Source organism: Macrotis lagotis, chromosome X (assembly GCF_037893015.1).
Source record: "Macrotis lagotis isolate mMagLag1 chromosome X, bilby.v1.9.chrom.fasta, whole genome shotgun sequence".
NCBI classification, from domain to species: Eukaryota; Metazoa; Chordata; class Mammalia; order Peramelemorphia; family Peramelidae; genus Macrotis; species Macrotis lagotis.
Genome location: NC_133666.1, coordinates 76,381,232 through 76,397,683, shown reverse-complemented (window position 1 = coordinate 76,397,683; position 16,452 = coordinate 76,381,232).

Genomic DNA, 16,452 nt, shown 5'->3' with positions numbered 1-16,452 from the left:
GGAAGGAGCTCGCCTCTTAAGGGCGCCGCGCCGCGCAGCCATTCGGGGCCCGAGCTGTCCTGCTGGACAGCCGGGCCGGGTACGCGGGGGCCTGAGGGGCTGGGCCCCGACACAGAGCGCCCGGCGCCCCCCTGGCCTCCGCGGCTCCGCCAGCCCCCGCGTCACGCTGTGACCTGAGCCGTGTCTTATTTTCTCGCTGGAGACCTGAGGGTCGTCTCCTGTGCACCCAGGGAGCGGGGCTACGAACTGCTCCTGACGCCTCCGCAGAGCCCCGCAGCCCGGGAGGAGGCAGACTTGGTTCCCCAGCTGCCGGCCTCAGTTTCCTCGGGGTGACGGGGCGGGCTGGGCTGCGGAGGCACCCCGCCCCTTCCCCGAGGACTTGCCAGGTTCCCCAGAGGGAGGGGCCGCCCAACCCGCAGCTGCCGCCCCAAACTGTCCGAGAGAAGCCCGGAAGACCCTCAGTTTCCCCTTGGCCGCTGTGGCCCTAAGCCGCCCTCCGGCTCCCCGACACAGGCTATCGACCCCCGCAGCCGCCCCCAGGAGGAGACGGGCCGCTGGGCCGGGAGGCGCCCCACTGCTTAGCCGCCGGGCTGGGCCTCGCTGGTCGGGAAGCCTTTCCCTCCACTCTTCGGGGCCAGGCGTTTACCCTCCCCCGTGGGCCTTTTTGCGGGCCTATACCGCCGCCTAGAGGTGGCTTCGAGAACCCCAGGCGGCAGGGGCCGGCCTTGGAGCGGAACGCCGAAAGGAGGCGGCCAAACGTCCAGCGGCTGGCGATCCAGCTAGAGGTCGGAGCTTTGTGCTCTGGGGCAGCCCCCCCCCCAAATTAAAGCTTTCCCCAGGCAGTGCCCCTCGATCTCCCGCCTTCCTCATCGTCCACATCCAAGCAGGGCTCCCTCCCATCTCCCCAGTGGGGCTCAGACACCGCCTCATAAAGCCCATGGTGGCCAAGACCAAAGGCCAAGTTCTACACTCAGTCGGCCTACAGCAACGAGAGGAAGGGAGGAAAGCTCCGAAAGCAGCTGGGCACTCAGCAGACTTCCAAGGCTAGGGCCCTGGAGGCCACAAGGACAAGCCCAGCCTAGAGAGGGTCCCGGGTCGCTCCCCAGAAGCCCCTGCCTGTCTCCACTGCACCCCTCCTGCTCCCTCTCTAGAGCCCTAGCCACAGACTGGCCAGCTGTCCCAGAACAGCAAGATTGGGCTAGAAAGGCAGCTACCACAAGGTGGGTCAGGGGTCCAGGGTGGCTCCAGAGATTGGGCCATGGCATTGCCACTGTGCCCTACCCCAGCTACACAATCCCTGAGTGAGAGACCCCACCCTGGGGAGGCCTCTGGATCTCTTTTCCTCCCTCTTCTTCCCCTCCTTGAACCAGAGTGATCCAGGGCCTTCAGGCTAGGCAGAGAAGCCAGGAAGTGGGGATTTGTGCAGAATACAGGCTCTCTCTCCTCCCAGCCCCTCCCTCCTTTCCAAGACTGCCTGCTCCCCCCTCCCATCTAACCCCAGCCCCAGCCTCTCCCCAGCTAGAGCTGCCCCCAGCCCAGCTGACTCACAGAAGGTGCTGGATAAGGGCTGTTTATTGGTTGATTGAGGGGAAGGAAAGACACAAGAGATGTACAAAAAGAAATAACAAGATTGGAAACTGATTGGACCCCAGCTATCAGAGAAGACTTGAGGTTGAAGCTCAGGCTGCAGACTCTGCTGACTAACAGGATGGTGGTGCCCTTGACAGTAAGAGAAGTTCAGAAGGAGGAAAACTTTGGGGGATGGTACATGATGGGGGGGGTCTGCCCCCAAAACAGGGTGCTCCAAGGTGCTCGAAGCCCCCCCACCCGGCTCCCCAGAGAAAGGTGTGGTGGAGGAAAGGGAAGGAGATGGGTCAAAGGTTCCCCCTGCTCCCGGCGCAAGGGGGGATCCACAGCCCCCCTCACCCCGGGGCCTGCATTCCTCCGGAGCTGGGGGGTGACTTTCTTTTCAGTCACACTGAATCACAGGTGTCTGTGGATGATCTGGATTGAAATGGCCAACAAGACCAAGGCTTCCTAAAAGGAGCTGAAACCACAAACATAGCCATGATCCTGTTCCGCATGAGAAAGGATGAGTTCACCAAGGAAGGGAGTCCCAAGGGGAAAGACAGAGCACTGTAGGTGGGCTAGGCAACAGTGTCCATGTGGCTCTTCGTTGTTGGAGGTCCTTTTCTTTCCATCCTAGGGTGCTCTACCACTTTCCTTTCTGTAGACTAAGTTCCTTTGTAAGCCATGACTACTTACTGTCCAAACTCAGGTTTGAGTGATGCAGACACACACCCCCCATGCTACTCTGACTCACATCACTTTTTTTAATTAAATATTTTATTTATTTTGAATTTTACAATTCCCCCCCCCATCTTACTTCCCTCCCCCCACAGAAGGCAATTTGTCAGTCTTTACATTGTTTCCAAGGTATACATTGATCCAATTGAGTGTGAGGAGAGAGAAATCAGATAAGATCACTTTTAGAACAGAGATGGGAGAAGGTGGGAAGTCCAATATCCTCTGGCCCCTCTGAAGAAGGGAAGATCTTCTTGGGTCAAAGACTGGAGCAGACACATAGGAAACCTGGCCCAAGCCCCCACTCGCCACCCCTTTCCCAAATGATTTCTTATCAGAGAGGCTCTCCCAGAACTCCAATTCCTTCTGAAATTCCTCCCATTCTGCATAGACCCAAAGAACCTAATGAAATCTCCTAGCCAACTCCAACAGAGCTACAATCAGCATTATGGAACTTCTTGGATTGATTCCAGATGTTTTCATCTGGTCAAGGTAGCTTCCACCTCATCCTTCTATGTGCATGGCACATACTGGATACCAGCACCCTGACATCAATCAAGATCTTGACCAATGCTTAGCTTGATAGCCAGGCAGGAAGAGGCCCAGCCAACTCAGAATTGGCCACATCTTTCCAGCCAGGGACGACATGCCTGGAGGTATGCCAGTGATCTCCAAAGGAGTCAAAGTGAAGGGCTTGGGGCTGCACCAGATAGCATGCCAACAGCAGAGGTGAACCAACCTTCTGTGCCTCATGCATCTAGAGCAGATTGGTAGGGGCTAGACTCTAGAAGCATTGCAGGCCAAGAAGCAAACAGGGCAGTGACATTAAAGGATTCCACTTCAGTTGAGACAACGGCAGAAACTAAACCTAAGAAAGAGAGTGCCCAGGTTATCCTGGTCTGCTATGTCATGAGCTTCTCTTACAATGCAATTTTAAATGGCAAATTCTCTCCCTCTTTCCTCCCCCTCCTCACCCATTGAGAAGACAAAAAACAAAAGCAAAACTCATTACAAATATATATACTCATATAAAACAAATTCTCTCATTAACCAAGTCCAAAAAGAAAGCAAAGCAAATAGGCCATAACCTGCAGTCTGAACCATCACATCTCTCTCTAGACATGGGCACATCTCTCTCTAGACGTGGGCAGAACATTGCACCTCCAGTCCTCTGAATCATTGGAGGCCACTGCATTGAACAGAATTTCTGAGTCTTTCAAAGTTGATTATTTTTCCAGCTTCAAATATCTCTTTTCAGAGATCTTAGGTTCCTGGGTTCTAGAAGGAAAAGGGGACCTTAGAAATTCTAGAGTCCAATTCCCTCATTTTGAAAAAAAGTAAACTGAGACCTCAAGAGGGAAAGGATGGGCTGAAGGTCACACAGGTGGCAAATGGTAAAGGCAGGTTCTATGTGAATAGAGGAAAGAAGGTTTTCGAGTCACCTGTCGGGAAACCAGAGCCTGTCTATGCCTCTTGACCAAGAATAAGTATTACCAGGATGACAGGTGTGTCCTTACTTAAAAGTTACTCTGAAATCCTTCTCATGGTTGAATTTTCTTAATGATGACAACCACTCCAGTCTTTGCCAAGAAGAGCCAAAAGGGGGTCACACGAGACAAAACAACTACTAATCAACTAAAATAAAAGGAAAATGTGAAAGAACTGGGATTGATTAACCTGGAGAAGACTATAGCAGAAATTAGGGCTGACTTTGATGATTGGATCCCAAAGGATATCATGTGAAAGAGAGATTCACCATGTTCTGCTTGGCTATTGAGGACAAAATGAGGAGTGACAGGCAGAAGACCCAAAGAGGCAGATGTCAAGCTGATGTAAGGACAAGATTCTTAATCATCAGAATTGGCCCAAAGTGGAACGAGCTGCCTTAGGAGCTCAAGAGGAAATCTTTAAGAAGAGGCTGGACAACTACTTGTCAGAGATTTGCTATACTAATCCCGGTTCCGATATAGATTTGTATAAATGGCCTCGAAAGTCCCTCCCAACCCATTTATTTGCTCATACGTTCAGGACACCCAGAGTCAACTTCATGTGGAAGAATACCAAAAGGAGCCTTAAGTTAGAGGCCTCAGTAGATGAATCAGCATCATTTCAAATCTCTAGCTCAAAAGCCCTCACCAATATTTTCATTTCACTAGCCAATCTGAGGATATGTGACATGAAAGCAAAAACATTGACTTAATGATGAGATCACTCCCATAGACAGCAGGGCACACTCCCTGGCCAGTAGGTGAGGGATGCGTGTAGCCTGAGAGGATGGCAGGGCAATAGATGGAGGGGGACATGGCTAGGGATCACACCTGATCAGTGACTACATATGAAGCTAGGGGGAATCCTGAAGGGTGAACCCTGCCTGTACCCTGCTGTGCCATGGTCCCAAGTCATCACATCTTCTTTGGCATTCCAGTCTATTCAGTAAAGCAGTCCAAAGGTGTGGAAATCTGGCTTAAGAACTGACCCTTTCCATGACTGCTCATTCAGACTCCCTCAGAATAAACTCTTAGAACCTGCCAGGTCTATCTAGCTAGCCAAACAGGCTAAGCTGTCAAGCAGTCCCTGAGCCAGAGGACTTGTTTTCGCATGTCCAGGGTGTCTGCTTCCCCTCACCCTTTGTATGGGTGGAGCAGTCTCACTCATCCTCCCTTCCTAAGGTCTGGTCTTCTTTCTAAATTCTACTAGCACTGCTCTCCCTGAGGCAAGGGAGGAGGAAGTAGTGATTCCCTTGATTCCCTTAACTCTTCCCAAAGTCAGGGGATATCTAGGTTTGGAATTATTTTAGGAACATTATTATTGTAAAAACCCAATGCCACTATCCCCATTTTGGTACCAGATCTGCCCACTCCCACACCTGGACCAAATACTTCAGCTCTAAAACAGGCAATAGTCTCTGTCTCTTTCAATCATCTTTATACATGAACAATAAGTCAACTATAAGCAACAACTCAAGTTTCTTGTTGGCCAACATTTTCATCAAGAGTCAGAAGACTGATGAACAAATTATGCATTTTAGAGTAAAGGTTAAGGCTTCCTGGAAGGCCCACTGAGGAAGTTCAAGTGGCCAACTATCCCCTGAGGATATTGGAATTCCTCTGAAGAGAGAGAGGGAAGAGGAGCAAAAAGGATGTGCCATGACCTCTTGCCATTTCTGCCCCAATACCCAGGCTTCTTGCTATTATCGGGACCGTGGCCATCCACTCTCCAAACCTCCATATTTGTCTTTGATTTTCCATGGTCTAAGTTTCCCCTTCTGTCTAATTGTGGCTTCCCATAAGTTGGGGAGGTAAGGTCATTCTACTCCAACAATTGATACCAGAACCTGCCCTCAAGTTTTTTGAATCACCATCCCTCATGGGGAATGGCCAAAAAGCTAGCTCTGTTTCTCCTTTTGATTAGAAAATTGTGCCAGACCTTGCAAAATATTTGGGGTTCATGTAATATATTGGATATATGTAAACACACAGGCCTACTTATACAAACATTTTTATAGCACCTCTTTTGGGGTGGCAAAGAATTGGAAATCAAGGGGACGTTCAACATTTGAGGACTGACTAAACAAGTTGTGGTATATGAATGGAATGGAATACTTTTGCTCTGTAAGAAATGATGAGCAGATGATAGACTTAGATGTTCTCAGCAGTACAATGCAAAGACAATTCTAAAAGACTTGTGATGGAAAGTACCAGCTACAAGCAGAGAAAGAATGATGGATTCTGAATGTAGATCAAAACAGACTAGTTTCAATTTTAAATTTGTTTTATGTTTTCTTGCTTTTCCCTCCCATGACTTTTTTCTCCTTTTGTTAAGATTTTTCTTTCCCAAAATGACTAATATAGATATATGTTTAATCTCATTGTACATGTCTAACCTCTATCCAATTACTCACTGTCTTGGGGAGGGGAAAGGAAGGGAAGAAGGGAGAAAAGTTTGGTACTTATAAAAGTGAGTGTTCAGAACTATTTTTAATGTAATTGGATAAAATACTATTAAGATTAAAAAAACAAAAAATAAAATAAAAGTTATTTGTGTATACACACACACACACACACACACACACACACACGCATGCATCCCACAAACATCAAAATTAAGCATCAGCTCTTAAAGAACAATGATGTTTGTCCCAGAGTTTTGGGAGGTCAGACATTCATAACCAATATACATAGACCATACGTGCAATAGCTCCAACAGTGTAAGGCATTGTCTGGCAAGCTGCTTCAGTGACTATGTCTAAATGATATGCAGGACTTGTTATACACATAGATCAGAGTTATCCTAGTCTTTATATAATATACCAGAAAATCAACATGGCAGCAAACTAGCAATAGCTAAATAAATAAACTAGCAAATAGTCAAATGAATAGCCACATTAAGTAACGGAACATAGCACTAACATGCCCAAAAGCATGGGGTGGCTAGGTGGTGCAGTGAATAGAGCACCAACCCTGGAGTCAGGAGGACCTGAGTTCAAATCCAGCCTCAGACTCTTTTTTTTTTTTTAGGTTTTTGCAAGGCAAATGGGGTTAAGTGGCTTGCCCAAGGCCACACAGCTAGGCAATTATTAAATGACTGAGACCGGATTTGAACCCAAGTACTCCTGACTCCAAGGCCGGTGCTCTATCCACTATGCCACCTAGCCGCCCCTTAGCCTCAGATTCTTAATAATTACCTAGCTGTGTGGCCTTGGGCAAGCCACTTAACCCCATTGCCTTGCAAAAAAAAAAAAACACCTAAAAAAATGCCCCTAAACAGATAGTAAAGCAATGGAAAACTGTGAGGAAGAACATGCTATATCATCAAAGAAATACAAATAGCAGCAGACCATGGAACATGCAGTAACATAGACATTAATAATAAAATGGACAAGGCAGACATTGCATGAATAACAGTCATTCTTATTCTCTGGCTACTTAAGTAACCAGAGCACTGGAAATTAGTATGTTCCCCTAGTGGCTGAATGAGCTCTCCCATGACCTGATGATCTATCTGTCCATATCCCTGGGTAGGATGGGCTAGAGAGGGGAGAGACTGAAGATCCCCCAGCAGCTACTGCAATTGTCCAGGCATGAGGTGATAAGAGTCTGCATTAGGGTAGGGGCAGTGTCAAAGAGAGAAAGGGGGTATGCGTGAAGGATGATGAAGAGATGAAAACAGGTCTTGGCACCAACTTAGATGGCTGGGGGGGGGGGGTTGAGAGTGAGGAGGCCTGGAGGATTCCCAGGTTGGGAGCCTGAGGAATTTGACAGGTAACACCCTCAGTCCTAAAAGGCAAGGGCACTTGAGGGGAAGTGGGGGGGGGGGGAATGAGTTCAATTTTGGATGTTCAAGCTGTCTAACATCCAGTTGGGGATATGAGATTGGAGATCAGAAGAAAAATGATGGCTGTATGAATACATCTGAGAATCATCTGCATAAAAATGACAACCAAATCCATGGGAGATGATGAGTCACCAAACAAAATAAGATGGAGAAAGAAGAGAAGAGAGCCCAAGACAGAACCTTGGGGACACTCATTGTTAGTGAGCATGACCCAGAAGATCTAGCAGAGGAGACTGAGAAGAAACGATCAGAGAAGGGAGGTGAACCAGAAAAGAGGAGTGTCACAAAAACCTCAAGCAGACAGAATATCAAAGAGAAGAAGCCTTTTGATTAGGCAACTAAGAACATTGGTGATTTGGGAGAAAGCTGTGTTGGTTAAATGATGAGGTCGGAAGTCAGATTGTACAGAGTTAAGAAGAGAATAAGAGGAAAGGAAATAGAAATACTTCTAGTAGACAGTCTTCTCCAGGAATTTAGCCATGAAAAGGGAGGAGACATATAGGATGATAGCTAGAAAGGATGCCTGGATGGGCATCTGGAGGAGAGACAGATCCATTTGCAGGCAGGAGGGAAGGAACCATTAGATTGAAGGGAAGTGAAAGGGTGGGGTTGACACAAAGGACAACCTGTTGAAGAAAATAGGATGGAGCAGACTCACTTGTGTGTGGAGAGGAGCTCATCCTTGGCAAGATGTAAAAAGGAGGAGAGGGTAGCAAGAGGCATCTAAGTAATGTCTTATGAGAAAGGGAGAACAGGGAGTTCTTGACTGATGGCCTCAATTTGTTCAGTGAAAGATGAGGGTGTAGTGGGGAGAGGTGTGGGAAAGTTTGAAGAGGTTTGAGGAAGGAAGAAAAAGGTCTGGAAAAACCACTGTGGTGTACGGAATAATAAATTGATTAGGGCAGTACATAAGGATTGCCTTAGCCCAGTGAGGACCCATAACATAAATTCATAGTAGACCCAGTTAACACAGTTTTGTGATTTTCTCTGTCTCCATTCAGCAGCAGGTATATAGGAGTGAAGACAGTGGATGGTGGGAGTACTCCTGGGATGTGCAGGCCAAAGTTTAATAACCAGCTCTCTAGGGGAAAACCATGTACACGGCAGCCTTTTAGGTTTAATCTGCCTTATCTCTTTTAAACTCCAGATAATGAACAAAACAACTCAAACCACATTTTGCAGGGTTTGCTGATCTTTGAGGCATAGATGCTCCAATTGGAGATTGAACCATTCTACCAGCCTATGTGAGCTGGCTTCGGCACACCCCCAGTTGAGTAAACCAATCTCCAGATGAAGCTTGGCACAGCCAGATGGGCCAGAGGATAAGAAGGCAAATGATTCCAAAGCAGAGGACAGTTCAGAGTGTGATAGTCACTCATCAAGGGATCAGGATGGGGAAGGGAGGAGAGTGGAGCCAAAACAGGATGATGGCTTTGGAGGGCTTGGTGAGGTGGGAGAACAGAGTAAGGGATCAAAGGTAGAGTAGAGGGTGAAATGGAGTCACAGCAGATATTCCAGGCTTCTCAGAGAAGGATGTGGAACACTTGTGGGTGATGGAAAGATCAAAGGCATTCCCATCACTTGTGTAGCTGTGGCAGGATGGGGGAGTGGATCACGGCAAGTGAGGAAGTTGAAGAACTGGGAGGTTGAGGTGTTTGTATGTTGAATTTTTCCAGTAGGAGGGCAAATATTGGGGGCTTTGGGGAAAGACACTGGACTCCTTGATGGAGAGTCTCTTGGGAGTCAGGAGATAGCAGTCCCCAGAATCTTGACTGGGGGGAAAAATAGGGATTAAATGAACTTCAAAAGAGGAGGGGTAGTAGAGGGACAATGGGGAATAGCAGTGGGGGGCAAGGAGGATTCCACTTTCTCTGCCAAGGAGTGCCAAGGAGAAGGATCAAAAGTGTTTCCAGGAAAGGAAGGCCAGAGGTGGGGGAGGGATGGGGGAGGGGAGGTGGACCTGGGTCATCAGCAAGGAGTCAGACTCAGTGAGAACAAGAATATGAAGTAAGAAAGGAAGCCTAGTGTGCAGTCTATGGAGCAGGCCTGCCACAGGGTGCAGTGGGAGGAGAGGGATTGAAGGGGCTAAGAATAAGGGGATGAAGGTTGAACAATAATGGCTAGGGGCTCAGGATCCCTGGGTGGGGGATGGGTTGGATGTTCATGACTGAGGAATGAGTTCCGGTATTTTCTCCATGGCCATAGTGGGGGTTTTGCATTGGTTGGGGTTACCCTTGGGTGGCAGCAACTGAGTGTGTCTGGAAAGGAGGGCAACCAGGCCAAAGGTGGGCAACCAGGCCAAAGGAGGGCAACCAGGCCAGAGCAGTGCAGGGCTTGAGGAGCCTGAAAGGGCTGGGGAGAGAGGCAGGGGGGCAGGGAGCCCCAGAGTGTTTTCTAGCCTGGGATGGTGAGTTCCAAACCCCTGTCTCTTGTGCAGACATCTCTCTGCCTGGCAGGTGGAGAATGAAGCAGCCATCACTGCCCTCCCCTTCCTCAGTGGGGAGGTGAGGGAATTTTCCTCTGGGCAATGAGTCTTTAGAGGGTTCCCAGTAGGAACCATGTCAAGCATCTCTCTGCTTTCCCATATGGGAAGAGCCTCGACATCCACCAGAACCTCAACTTGAAGTAAGGGGCTGAGGTGGCTGGCCTCCTGCCTGGCATTCCCAAGAGGCCTGCAGCTGGGTGGCCCATATTCATAGGGGAAAGGGAAACAGGTGAGGCAGCCCTCTAGGACTACCACAAGGCCAGTTCCCAGCCAGGCTTCTAGGGCTCTCCATTCCATCCTTAGCACAAAATACTGACCCAAGAGCTAGAACCCAGGAACCTATTCCATCCTAATCCATCACTCCAGTATCTGGGTCCAGGACACACAACCAAAGATGGCCTCCAGGTCACCTATGCGTGAGGGTCCATGGACAACAAAGGGTCTGATTCTCAGACTCCAAGTGCCTGCCATGGCCTCTGGGCTGCTGGAGCTGGGGGATGGTGGCCTAGGAACACTCAGAGGATTTAGACATAGAGTGGGGACCATTGGTTCCCATTCTCTACACCCAAAAGATAACACCTAGGACCAGCCCAATATGGCCTTTACTCTCAATGTGGACCCAGACTTCTGTAACCAAGCACTTCCTCATCTAGCTATTGGCATCCTGGCCTCCATAAGGTCCTTCAGATCCAGAACCAAACTGGCATTATGCCCTTCTCAAACAGATCAATTTTCTTTCACCCCTTCCCCTACTGCAAAACAGATTGCAAGGAAGTTTGGTGCCTCCAAGTGCCCACAATGTCACCCACAGCCCAAGGAAGACAAGAGGGGCTCAGCCAGGGCAGACAAAGAACCTGGAGCAGGGGGGAGAAAAAGGAAGGAAGGAGAAAAAGGAAAGGAGGATGGTCATAGATTCTCTCCTAAGGGGCTAGAAGAACCTTGGTGCCCGGCCCCCGCTTCAACAGAGCCAAATCTCCAGCTTTACCAGGTCCTGAAGGCCAATCCTGGTTGAGGGAGGGTGGGGAGGGGGGGAAGGGGGGCCCTTCCCTTAATCCAAATTCTCTGGGCCTGGAGCCAATTTCTCTAGCAAGAAGCCTTGTCCTGCCTTGTTCTGAGACCCTGCCCTTTTCTCTAAGCCCTGGCAACCACCCCTCCTCTCCCCCCACCCCCACCCCAGGGTGCCCACAATTACTTTCACTGGGAGCAGCCAGTTCTTCCTGCTCTTTCCCCTACTGCCAGCTATCGATTCATGGAGCTCGGGCGCCATCAAGTGTTCACAGCCTCAATGACAGCCCAGCAGTTCAAAGCAGACTGCTGAGAAGGGGCTGGGTGGCCTGGGAGACCTGCCCAGCACATGCAGACAGAACAGCCAGTTCCAGGTCCCAGGACCACCACTGCTCCCAAAGGTGGTTCCCAGCATTAGCAAAAACAACGCTCCAAACCATCTGCTTCTTCTCCTCAGGACCACGCAAAAGACCACCTTACCTTGAAATGCTGGAGCCAGTCCAAAAAGATTACTGTGCGCCTTCATTCCAGCCCTATTACAAGCTGGCATCTCTCCCTAGAGACTCTGAAGGTTGCACCCCTGGCATCTCTCCCTACTTCCCCCAGGCCTTCTATGAAGGTTGGACAACTGGCATGTCTCACTACTATCCCCAGGCCTTCTCAGAAAGTTGGACCCTGGCATTTCTTCCTACTCCCAGCCCAGGCCTTCTCTGAAGGTTGGACCACTGGCATCTCTCCCTACTTCTCCCAGGCCTTCTCTGAGGGTTGTAACCCTGGCATCTCTCACTACTTCCCCCAGGCCTTCACAGAAACTTGGACCCTGGCATCGCTTCCTACTCCAACCCAGGCCTTCTGAGAAAGTTGGACCCTGGCATCTCTCCCTACTCCCACCCCAGGCCTTCTCAGAAACTTGGACCATGACATTTCTTCCTACTCCCACCCCAGGCCTTCTCAGAAACTTGGATCCTGGTATTTCTTCCTATTCCCACCCCAGGCCTTCTCTGAAGGTTGTACCCCTGGAATGTCTCCCTACTTCCCCCAGGCCTTCTCTGAGGGGTACACCACTGGCATCTCTCCCTACATCCCCCAGGCCTTCTCTGAAGGTTGGACCCCTGGCATCTCACACTACTTCCCCCAGTCCTTCTCAGAAACTTGGACCATGACATTTCTTCCTACTCCCACCCCAGGCCTTCTCAGAAACTTGGATCCTGGTATTTCTTCCTATTCCCACCCCAGGCCTTCTCTGAAGGTTGCACCCCTGGAATGTCTCTCTATTTCCCCCAGGCCTTCTCTGAGGGGTAGACCCCTGGCATCTCTCCTTCCTCCACACCAGGACTTCTCTGACAGTTGGACCCTGACAACTCTCTCTACTCGCCCTCCTCATTCTTTGTCACAGAATTAGACCCCTGGCATCTCTTCCCACTCCAAGCCAGGCCTTCTCAGAAAGTTGGACCCTGGCATCTCTCCCCACTCCCACCCCAGGCCTTCTCAGAAACTTGGACCCTGGCATCTCTCCCTATTCCCACCCCAGACCTTCTCTGAGGGTGGAAACCCTGGCATCACTCCCTACTTCCTACAGGCCTTCTCTGAGGGGTACACCACTGGCGTCTCTCCCTACATCCCCCAGGCCTTCTCTGAACGTTGCACCACTGGCATCTCACACTACTTCCCCCAGTCCTTCTCAGAAACTTGGACCATGACATTTCTTCCTATTCCCACCCCAGGCCTTCTCAGAAACTTGGATCCTGGTATTTCTTCCTATTCCCACCCCAGGCCTTCTCTGAGGGTTGTACCCCTGGAATGTCTCGCTACTTCCCCCAGGCCTTCTCTGAGGGGTACACCACTGGCATCTCTCCCTACATCCCCCAGGCCTACTCTGAAGGTTGGACCCCTGGCATCTCACACTACTTCCCCCAGTCCTTCTCAGAAACTTGGACCATGACATTTCTTCCTATTCCCACCCCAGGCCTTCTCAGAAACTTGGATCCTGGTATTTCTTCCTATTCCCACCCCAGGCCTTCTCTGAGGGTTGTACCCCTGGAATGTCTCCCTACTTCCCCCAGGCCTTCTCTGAAGGTTGGACCCCTGGCATCTCACACTACTTCCCCCAGTCCTTCTCAGAAACTTGGACCATGACATTTCTTCCTACTCCCACCCCAGGCCTTCTCAGAAACTTGGATCCTGGTATTTCTTCCTATTCCCACCCCAGGCCTTGTCTGAAGGTTGCACTCCTGGGCATCTCTCCCTACTTCCCCCAGGCCTTCTCTGAAGGTTGGACCCCTGGCATCTCTCGTTCCTCCCCACCAGGACTTCTCTGACAGTTGGACACTAGCAAATTTCTCTACTCACCCTCCTCATTCTTTGTCTGAGAATTAGACTCCTGGCATCTCTTCCTACTCCAACCCAGGCCTTCTGAGAAAGTTGGACCCTAGCATCTCTCCCTACTCCCACCACAGGCCTTCTCAAAAAGTTGGACCCTGGCATCACTTCCCACTCCACCCCAGGTCTTCTCAGAAAGTTGGACCCTGGCATCTCTCCCTATTCCCACCCAAGGCTTTCTCTGAGGGTGGGAACCCTGGCATCACTCCCTACTTCCTACAGGCCTTCTCTGAGTGGTAGACCCCTGGCATTTCTCCCTACTTCCCAGAAGCCTTCTCTGAAGGTTGGACCCCTGGCATCCCTCCCTATTTCCACCCCAGGCCGTCTCAGAAAGTTGGACCCTGGCATCTCGCCCTATTCTCACCCCAGGCCTTCTCAGAAAAGTTGGACCCCTGGCATCTCTCCCTGCTCCCCCAGGTCTTCTCTGAGTTTTGGACCCCTAGCATCTCTTCCTACTCCTGCCCAGGCCTTCTATGAAAGTTGGACCCTGGTATCTTTCCCTCTTGCCATCCCTGGCATTATCTGAGTGCTGGACTCCTGGCATCTTTCTCTCCTCCATCCTAGCCCTTCTGTGAAGGTTGTGATCCTAGAATCTTTTCCTATCCCAATCCCAGTCCTTCTCTGAAGGTTAGACCAGTGACATCCCTTCATATTCCCCCCTTGAGACCTTCTCTGTAGGTTAGATCAATGGCATCTCTCCCTACTCCCCCCAGGCCTTCTCTGAAATTTGGGCCCCTGATATCTCTCTGTACTCCCATTCTAGGCGCTTTGTGAATTTGCTGGCACCTCTCCCCAAAACCCCTTCCCCAATTCCTAGAATCTCCTAGAGGCTGGGTCCCATTCTCAATATGTAGTCTCTGCTAGAACTTCCCCTCTGTAGCTCTCATCCCCTTTATTAACATACCTCTGAGGTGATAAGGCCTGGACAAATAGCCATAATGTCAGTCTTTCCTTTTGTTGTTGGGGCAATGACTTGGGAAACAGAGGTTGGAGGTTCTCAACACCTTAACTGTTTAATGCCAATTGTCCACCCAAGGATGACCAGATTTCTTCAAATTAGGACTGGACCCAGAATACAGGATGAGACAGCATTTTATACATTAAAACTGATTTATCAAATAAGACCAATTAATTTGAAGGAAACAATTAACCAGGATACAATATTAAATAATCTGATTTCTAACTGGAGGAAAGGTTAGGGACTTTCCAGTTTGGGAGGGAGAAAGGAACCCAGTACAATTCCCTGAAATAAGAAAAGGAGGTGGCCCCCTCCCCCAGTGTCTGTGAATAGTCAGAGGAACATGGAAGCAATAACTAATGGCTATGTGTGGATTCAGTTTTCAGTTATAACACACAGGTTGTTTGAGATGGAACATTGTGGGAAATGTCCTCGCATCAATCTTCAGATCTGAGAGGTGGTCCAGGGCTAGTGTCAAACAATACAAGAATACTCTCTGCCAAATCTTATAACTGAATAAAATTTTCTCACAGGATAGAAGTTGGACTAGACTCTTGCTGGCCTGATTTTCTTGGTTCCTTCAGTACAATACTCTGAACCCCCTATTTAGCATCTTTACTAATCTTGGCTTGGACTCAGAAACTCAAAACTGTCTGTCCTTCACTCTGGTCCCTCATCCCAACACTAACACTTGTTATGTAGTGACTCATAAGCCCCCACCAGCCACTTAGTCCTGGCCTGGGCTGTGAGCCAGGACCTTTGATGTCATCACAGGGCTTTGTCTGGAACTCTTGGGCTCTGTTTTCTGCTCCTCGAAGCATCATATGTTGGTGATGTCTACTGCTGTCCACCTTATACATGAGTCAGACCCAAGGAGTCCAGGCAGCCCAGGCAGCAGGTAAAATAAAGTCTTGAAAGATTCTACAATAAGAGGTCAGGTTGTCCAGGCTATCCAGCAAATGCAAGTGGTCCTGGCCCCTATGTGCAATTGCAGGTTCAGTTTTTACCTGGAGTCTAGAGCCCTGACTTCCATGCTCACTGTCCTAGTGAACCCGAGAACCCAGTCCAAACCTGGTCTAGGTCTAAACCTGGACTGTCTGCCACGAGCACTGGCCTTAGCACTAGGGCCAGACTTGGGCTTACTCTGGATTCAATCGTTTCTTTCTTTGTACCTATTAGGTGTCATACATCCCTCATTCAGACCAAACATTTGTCTTCAATCTCTTCTAAATGGTAGGTCCTGGTTACAGAGGCTAGACCAATGCTTACAAAGACTTGCAGTATAATGGTGGAAGATGAAAGGGAAGGGGGAGCAGGGGGAAGGAAGGGTCCTTGAACCTGGCAACTAGAGGCACCAAGGCCATCAAGGATCTGGGAACCCCATATCCAACTGTGACTTCTTGTTCTCACCAATACATTCCTTTTCCCCCCTCTGATCCCACCTCCACCCTGGTACAGACCCTCATTCCTGGACTGCAATAGTCTATATAAGAGGCTCTCCCAATGTAGTCCATCCTCCAGTCCACCGCTCAAACATAACCTAGTAAACTGCCTATCCCCTCCAGGATCAAATACAACGCTCTCCTTAGTATTTAATGCCTCCTTCCTGGTCTTCTGACACCTCCCATCCCACCCTTCTTCCCTCTAGAGCCCCTGGCCTTCTGGCTGTCCCAGCCAACATCCGACCTCCTCCTGGAAACAAGATCCTGTGCCTCAGGACTCTGGCCATCCCTCTGCCTGTCCCTGGGATGTGGAAGGAATTCCGTGGCCTGCTTTATTTTTTATTTTTCTTAAGTTCATCTATCTTATTTTTTTCAACATTCATGCAGATGTACATGTATATTTTTAAGTTACAAAATTTCCTTCCCCCTTCCCACCCCCTCCTCTCAGCGGTGAACAGACAGGTTAACATTGCACATACATATTTTTGATAAACATTTTTTACAGATTAGTCATTTTCAGTATGAGGAATTAGGATTATCCGTGG